The sequence below is a fragment of the Piliocolobus tephrosceles genome, unplaced genomic scaffold (assembly GCF_002776525.5).
Source record: "Piliocolobus tephrosceles isolate RC106 unplaced genomic scaffold, ASM277652v3 unscaffolded_26816, whole genome shotgun sequence".
NCBI lineage: Eukaryota > Metazoa > Chordata > Mammalia > Primates > Cercopithecidae > Piliocolobus > Piliocolobus tephrosceles.
Window position 1 is genome coordinate 1 of NW_022309661.1, and position 7,962 is coordinate 7,962.

Consider the following 7,962-nt stretch of genomic DNA (forward strand, 5'->3'; position numbering starts at 1 on the left):
TTTGCTTTTTTCATCCATCTTGGCATTCAACCCCATCAACTAATCCCCACATACATTCTAAGATGTTACTCTCTCCTGACTCTGTCTGATTTCTCAGTTTTTATTGCTGACACCTCTTCTTCAATACTGGTAATTTTTCAGATTCTTTTCTTTACATTCTCCTTTATCAGGTGTCCTCTCAAGCAGTCTTATTTACTCAGATGATTTTAGTTATTAATTATCTACTGGTGACTTCCAAATCTTTATCTTCACTCTAGGCCTCTGCCTAACTTCCTGTCCAACTTCCTTCCTGGACTTTGTGTGGGATTAAACATGCCTGCCTACATGTTTAATCCCTGTAATCTCAATATGTGCAAAACATAAGTGATTTTATCTGGTTCCCTTTCTCCAACCTTTTCCCATTCATCAGTCTCTACTTCAGGATATGACACCATAATCTCAGGGTATACAAAACGAATAATTGAGAATTTCACTTTAGTCCCTCCTTTTTCTTACTGCATCTACCAATTCTAATTACTATCTACACCAATTTCTTTTTCTATATTCCTGTTAAATAATATTTTCCCCCCAACTTAGGTGTTTTATTCTTTCACATGAAATATTGCCTGGACTTCCACTCTTGCTCATTCAAATGTATTCTCCATGCCATTTCTTGATAAGTCTTTTTTTTATTTTTTATTTTAAGCTCTAGGGTACATGTGCAGGTTTTTTGCACAGGTAAACGTGTGTCATGATGGTTTGCTGAACCTATTAATCCATCACCTAGGTATTAAGCCCGGCGTGCATTAGCTCTTTTCCCTAATGCTCTCCCACCCCCCACCCTTCTCTGATAGGCCCCAGTGAGTGTTGTTCCCCACCCTGTGTCCGTGTGTTCAGCTCTCACTTATAAGTGAGAACATCAAGTGTTTGGTTTTCTGTTCCTGCATTAGTTTGCTGAGGATAATGGCTTCCAGCTCCCTGCATATCCCTGCAAAGGACATGATCTCATTCCTTTTTACAGCTGCATAGTATCCCATGATGTATATATGCCACATTTTCTTTATCCAGTCTATCATTGATGGGCATTTGGGTTGATTCCATGTCTTTGCTATTGTGAATAGTGCCACAATGAACATATGCATGCATTTATCTTTATTATAGAATGATTTATATTTCTTTGGGTATATAACCAGTAATGGGATTGCTGGGTCAAATGGTATTTCCACTTCTAAATCTTTGAGGAATCACCACACTGTCTTACACAATGGTTGAACTAATTTACATTCCCACCAACAGTATAAAAACGTTCCTATTTCTCCACAACCTCACCAGCATCTTCTTGGCAGTTTTAAACACAAATTTAATCATCTTTTCTCATAAACACCTTTCCTTCACTGCATACAGACCTCTCATTATGCAGACGAATTTGTAGTTCCCTGAATTTATCATGTATTTTCCTGTCTTTATACCTTTGCTCAAAATCACTTTGCCCTACTCTGCTTGCATTAAACATGTCATCTCCCAAGACTAAGCTTAAGTTTCATCAACCCTACAGAACTTAGTCTTACACTCCATGTAGAATTTTCTTCTATTTGGGGTCATGCTATACTTTGCACATTTCTTATACCCTTTATAATCTCTGAGACAATTGTAAGTTCTTTGATGTCTTGAAGCATATTGTGTAAAGTTGTGAAGATGTTCACAACATAAAGTTCTGAACATCTTGCTTAGTAAATATATGGCAGGTAATTCCTAAGAATTACCTAAGTAATTATGCTTAATAAATGTATGGCAGTTAATCCTTTTTTTATTTTTATTTTTTTCAGATGTCTTTCTTAACTACCAATGGCAGGTAATTCCTCAGAATTAAGTTTAAGAGAATTTAAACAGAGCCTATTTTATTTTCACTGGATATTGAATTCAATTTTGACAGCTCTTTCCCTTCAGCACTTGAAAAATATGGTGCCGCTTCCTTTTGACATCTGTGGTTTTTAATGAGAGATTCACTCTTGTTCAAATTGCCCTTTCCCTACAGGTAATATGTCATTTCTCTCTGACTGTTTTCGGTTCTATTCTTGAATTTGGATTTTATAAATCTTACAATGTATCTAGACGTGGATTTATTTGAGGTTTTCCTTTTGGAGATTTGGTCAGCTACTTGAGTCTATACATTTATGCCTTTTACCAAATTTGGGAGGTTTTCAGCTATTATTTCTTCAAATCTTTTTCCGGTCTCCCGTCCTACTTTTTCATTCCTTCTAGGACTGATGAAATGATTGTTGGCTGTTCTGTTATTGTCCCACTGGGTCCCTTAGGCTGAATACAGCCCAAGGGAATTGATGAAACAATCATTTCACCAATTATTTTTTCTATTGTTCAGATATGGATAATTTCTATTTATCTATCTTACAGGTAACTGAGGTAACTGATTCTTTTCTTTGAATCTCCATTCTGCTGTTGAGATCATCTAGTGAGGTTTTTAATTTCATTTATTGTATTTTTTGGTTCTAAAATTTTCATTTTGTTCTTCCTCATACCTTCTATTTCTTTGCTGAGAATTTGTGTATTTCCACTTGATTCAAGACTATTTACAGCTGCTTGTTGCAACACTTTTAGTTAGCTACTTTAAATCCTTGTCAAATAATTCCAACATCTGATTCATCTGAGTGTTGCTATCTGTTGATGCTCTTTTCTCGTTTGATTTGAGATTTTCTTGGTTCTTAAGATGATGAATAATTTTGGCTTTATTCAGGGCATTCTAAATATCATGTATGAGATTCTGTTTTCTCTTTAAATCCTCTATTTTAGCAGTTGTCAACACATTTAGGTTTAGAGTACGTGTCTTGGTCTATTTTTATGGGCTGTAGTTCAAATTCAACTTAAGTTTTGAAAGTCTTTGCAGTTCTACTTTGGTCTCCCTCATTTTTGTGCAACCCAGAAGGCAATTTGAAATCTGGACAGTATCCCATACCCTAGTTCAGCCCTGAAAGCTTTTTTCTATGTTGATTCTGATTGATTTTATACATGGGCTGCTCATAGGTGTGCCCAGGGCATCATACACATCTTTAAAGAACCCCTTTTTATAACTTTCTCCATAGTCCATCCTCCACTCTCTATTGGAAGGAGAAGGTAGGTACTTCTTTGCTGTCATTCACTTAATTTGGGGTACGGTTAGCCAACACAGTCTATATAATGCTGCTGGAGAGGCAAGAGGGGTGCTACCTCTCTTTCAGCTAATGCAGTTGGGATGGTTGAGAGAGCTCCACCCCACCATCTTGGAGTCACATTGTTTGGTGAAGAAGGCAAAGGATGCATCTTTTGTAGTTTTCACCTCGAGTATACTGTTGTGCAGTAAAAGATTAACTTTGCCTAAAGAGAGGTTTGGCTTTTGCACTCAGCTCCTGGGAGGTAACCTCTAAATCTTTGGAATGTCTTGCAGGTCTTGCTTGGGCCATGCAAGATGGTATATAATGACAATGCGATTACAGTGGGAGCTTTGGGCCACACTGAATATTCTATGCCAACATATGGTTTATAGTGGGGTACCTTTGGCCGTGCAATATCAGCTCTGGAGGGGCTGGAGACACAGCCACAATGGGAGTCATTCATGTCCACATGATCACGTCTCAGTAAAAATTCTGGACATCAAGACTCAAGTGAACTTCCCCAGTTGGCAATACTCCATGCATATTATCATCATACATCATTGCTGGGAGAAATAAGTGCTGTCCATATGACTCCACTGGGAGAAAACCACTGGAAGCTCACACCTGGAACTCTCCTTGACCCTGTGCTAAGCACATCTTCCCTTGGCTGATTTTGATCTGTATCCTTTCATTGTAAAGCCACTGTATAACACCATAGCCATGAGTATAATGGCTTTTCTAATTTCTATGAGTTCTTCCAGTGAATTATGGAAACTGAGGGTGGTCTTGGGACCCCTGACTTGGAATTGGTGTCAGAAGTACGGGTGATCCTGGGAAATCCCCCTGCTTGCAGTAGGTGTCAGAAGTGAGGGTGTTCTTGGGTACTTCTGAACTTTGTAGGTGTGTGTAGTCAAAAGGGCCCATCCTGTAGTGCTGCCCTATTTCCAATTATTTGACTGGAAAATGCATGCTTTGGGGAGGCCTTTTTTGTCTGTGCTCACTGGTTCTTCCAGGTTGCAAGCTCCTCTAGTGCTCATTTTGCAATATGTAGGAGCTCCCTCTCCTCCTCTAAGCAATCCTAGAGAACTCACTACTGTGTTGTTTTTTAAGTCCTTAGGTTCTACCCTCTTTTCTCCACCTGTTAGTCTTCTGATAGATGCTTTATGTACTTTTCTAGATTTTAGGTAATTAGCAGGAGGAATGGGGTGGAATGCACTCTTTTTTTGTTTTGTTTTGTTTTGTTTTGTTTTGTTTTTTAGAACCAGAAGTCTCAATCCTTGCTTTTAACTGGAATGTTTAAGGCATTTACACTTAATGTAATTACTAATATACTTGAATTTATATATACTACCTTACTATTAGTTTTTATTTTTCAGTTTTTATTTATTTATTTATTTATTTTGAGATGGAGTCTCACTCTGTTGCCCAGGCTGGAGTGCAGTGGTGCAATCTTGGCTCACTGCAAGCTCTGCCTCCTGGGTTCACACCATTCTCCTGCCTCAGCCTCCCGAGTAGCTGGGACTACAGGCGCCCACCACCACGCCCGGCTAATTTTTTTGTCTTTTTAGTAGAGACGGGGTTTCACCGTGTTAGCCAGGATGGTCTCGATCTACTGACCTCGTGATCTGCCCACCTCAGCCTCCCAAAGTGCTGAGATTACAGGCGTGAGCCACTGCGCCCAGCCTTTTTTATTTGAACTACCTATTTTTTTCATTGCTTTCTTGACTTTTTATATGACATAATTTTGTACTCTAATTTTTTCCTTTGTTTACTTGTTATAATTCTTTTACTATTTATTTGTTACCCTAGATATTAAAACATCCATCTTGAACTTACTATTTTATCTCCTTAATAATGCTAGGATACTAAAACATTTTAATTCTATTTGCTGCCTCCCACTTTTGCATTATTATTTCCATGAATTTAAATTCTGCATATATTTTAAACCTCCCAGAATAGTAGTTATTGTTTTGCATAGTCAATATTTGCAGTTTTGTAAAGAGGTATTTGAAGAGCTTCTTGAATCCTAAGGGTTGATGTCATTCATAGCCATTACTTTCTTCAAATATTACTTCTTGCCTGCACTCTCCTCTTTAACTTCTCAGACTCTGATAGGTTATACCTTTTTACTATGTCACAAATATTCCTAATGCTCCTGTGATTTTTTCTTTAAAAGAAAATCTCTGCTTCAGTTTGGATATTTTCTATTTACTTCTCTTCCATTTCAGAAATTCTGTATTTTGCTGTTAAACCTGTATAAGAACTTCTTAATTTTAGATATTAGATTTTTCCATTTTTGAATTTCCATTTGATTCTTTATTATAAAAACCAATTCTCTAAAGATAGTCATCTTTTCATCTAATTCCCATTCTCTGTGTGACTGGTTCTATTGAATTTTTTCCTTCTCTGATTTTGGATATGTGGTCCTATCTTTTGTTTGTTTGTTTGTTTGTTTGTTTGTTTGTTTTAAACACCACGTATAAAAAGTTGTAGGCAGGGCTCATACCTGGGAGACTGAAGCAGGCGGATCACTTGAGCTCAAGAGTTCCAGACCAGCCTGGGCAACATGGCAAAACCCATCTCTACAAAAGATGGAGAAATTAGCTGGGCCTGGTAGCATAAGCTTGTAGTCCCAGATACTTGCAGGGCTGAGAGAGGAGGATTGCTTGAGCCCAGGTCGAGGCTGCAGCGAGCCGTGTTTGTGCCACTGCACTCCAGCCTGGATGACACAGCAAGACCCTGTCTAAGAAGAAAAAAAAAGAAGAAAAGTTGAACAGGATCTGGGTGGTGTTATCTTTCTCCACAGAGGATTCGTCTTTCCTTATGTCAGCAAAAGGAGGGAAGGGAGAACACGTACATCCAGTCAGGCACAGTGTTAAATCAAGGCTGGGTTGAAGCTCTGCTAAGACTCAGTTTACCTCTGGATAACCTTGGCTACTGAGAATTTTCAGCTGAGAGTCCTTTTGTCCTCTAAAAACCCTCCTCCTAATAGATGCCCAACTACTTTCTTAACAGATACTAGACTTTTGCTTTGCTCTTCAAAGGCTGTTTGCTTACAGTTTTAGTCTTCTGCCCTATATACCCTAGAATTCAGTAAATATCCTGAGGGGAAAATGGCCATGTGTTTGAGTTATGTTAGTTTCTCTGTCAACCAGTTGCAGCCTTCTACTGCATTCTCCAGTAGACAGGACAAAATGAGAATCCAGCTTTTGTCCACACCCAGAATTGGTAAATGCTCCCACTGTCCAAGTGACTGAATAAGTCAGCTTCAATCTTCAGTATTCTTTCCTCTCCAGTCTTAGCCCCTATATTTCTTGTTACCTCAGCAGCTTTCCGGTGCTTTGAAACAGATGATTTCAAGTATTGCATCTGGCATTTACAGTTCATTCTTGAAAGAAGCACTGGACTGCCAAGCTACTGCATCCCATCTGGAAATGGCAGTGCCAAAAAAGAGCCCTCCCCTTCATACACCACACAGTTTACCATTCAAAGTGTATCATGTATTGATTTTTAGTATATTCACTCAGTTGTACAACCATCATTATAATCAATTTTAGACATTTTCTTTATCATCCTGATGGGTGTGAGGTAGTATTTGTAGTTTTAATTTGCATTTCCCTACTGATTAATGATGTTGAGCATCTTTTCATACGCTTGTTGACTATTTGTATATCTTCCTTATAGAAATGTCTATTTAGGCGTTTTACCCATTTTTAAAATTATGTTGTTCATTGTCGTTGAGTTGTAGAAGTTCTTTATAGTATATTGTATCACATACACTATGGAATACTTTGCAGCCATAAAAAAGGATGAGTTCATGTCCTTTGTAGGGACATAGATGAAGCTCAAAACCATCATTTTCAGCAAACTGTCGCAGGGACAAAAAAACCAAACACTGCATGTTCTCACTCATAGGTGGGAATCGAACAATGAGATCACTTGGACATAGGAAGGGGAACATCACAGACCGGGGCCTGTGTGGGGTGGGGGGAGTGGGGAGGGATAGCATTAGGAGATATACCTAATGTAAATGACGAGTTAATGGGTGCAGCACACCAACATGGCACATGTATACATGTGTAACAAACCTGCATGTTGTGCACATGTACCCTAGAACTTAAAGTATAATTTTAAAAAAATAGTAAAACTAAGCTAAATGTAGAATAAAGGATACTCTAGACCTGCTCTAAAAATAAAAAAATAAAAAATAAGGTCCTGTCTTGTTTCCATTCTGTAATCTTGATCCTTCACATTGAAAGGGTTTTTTTTTTTTTTTTACAGGAATCAGTGTCATTCAAGGACGTAACTGTAGACTTCAGTAGGGATGCGTGGCAACAATTAGACCTTGCTCAGAAAAGCCTGTACAGAGAAGTGATGCTGGAAAACTATTTCAACTTGATCTCAGTGGGTAAGCACAGCTCTGCTGGGCACACAGTAGGCAGCACCTAATTGAGTGTATTTTTTTTTTTCTCAGTAGAATTGCTGAAGTCTGTGTTTTCTGAGGTATGTGGGACTTCTAAAGACTGCAGGACATCTGAAGTGTGTAATGGTTTTGTCCTTATTTTGTCCCATGTTCTTAATAATCTCTTTTGGGTCATGTGAATATTCCTCTGTTCCCAGTGAACTTTTTTGGAAAACAAATGGAATGCTTCATTGTATGGCCTCTGAAACCAAGTCCTCTGTCATCTCCTGTTAACAGAATGTCAAGTTCCCAAACCAGAAGTCATCTTCAGCTTGGAACAAGAAGAGCCATGTATGCTGGATGGTGAGATCTCTGGTCAGAGCCGTCCAGGTGAGAAGGGAACCAAGAGCATGGCAGACAGTATGACTCAGCTGT

General features: G+C 38.5%; 1 long non-coding RNA gene across 1 annotated transcript; it reads left to right on the top strand.

The window, feature by feature from the left end:
* Positions 1 to 1,804: 1,804 nt before the first annotated feature.
* Positions 1,805 to 7,959, top strand: LOC113221671. Its single transcript, XR_003308002.1, has 3 exons — positions 1,805 to 1,831; positions 7,407 to 7,533; positions 7,825 to 7,959. It is a non-coding gene; the product is annotated as an uncharacterized LOC113221671 (long non-coding RNA).
* The last annotated feature ends 3 nt before the right edge of the window (positions 7,960 to 7,962 follow it).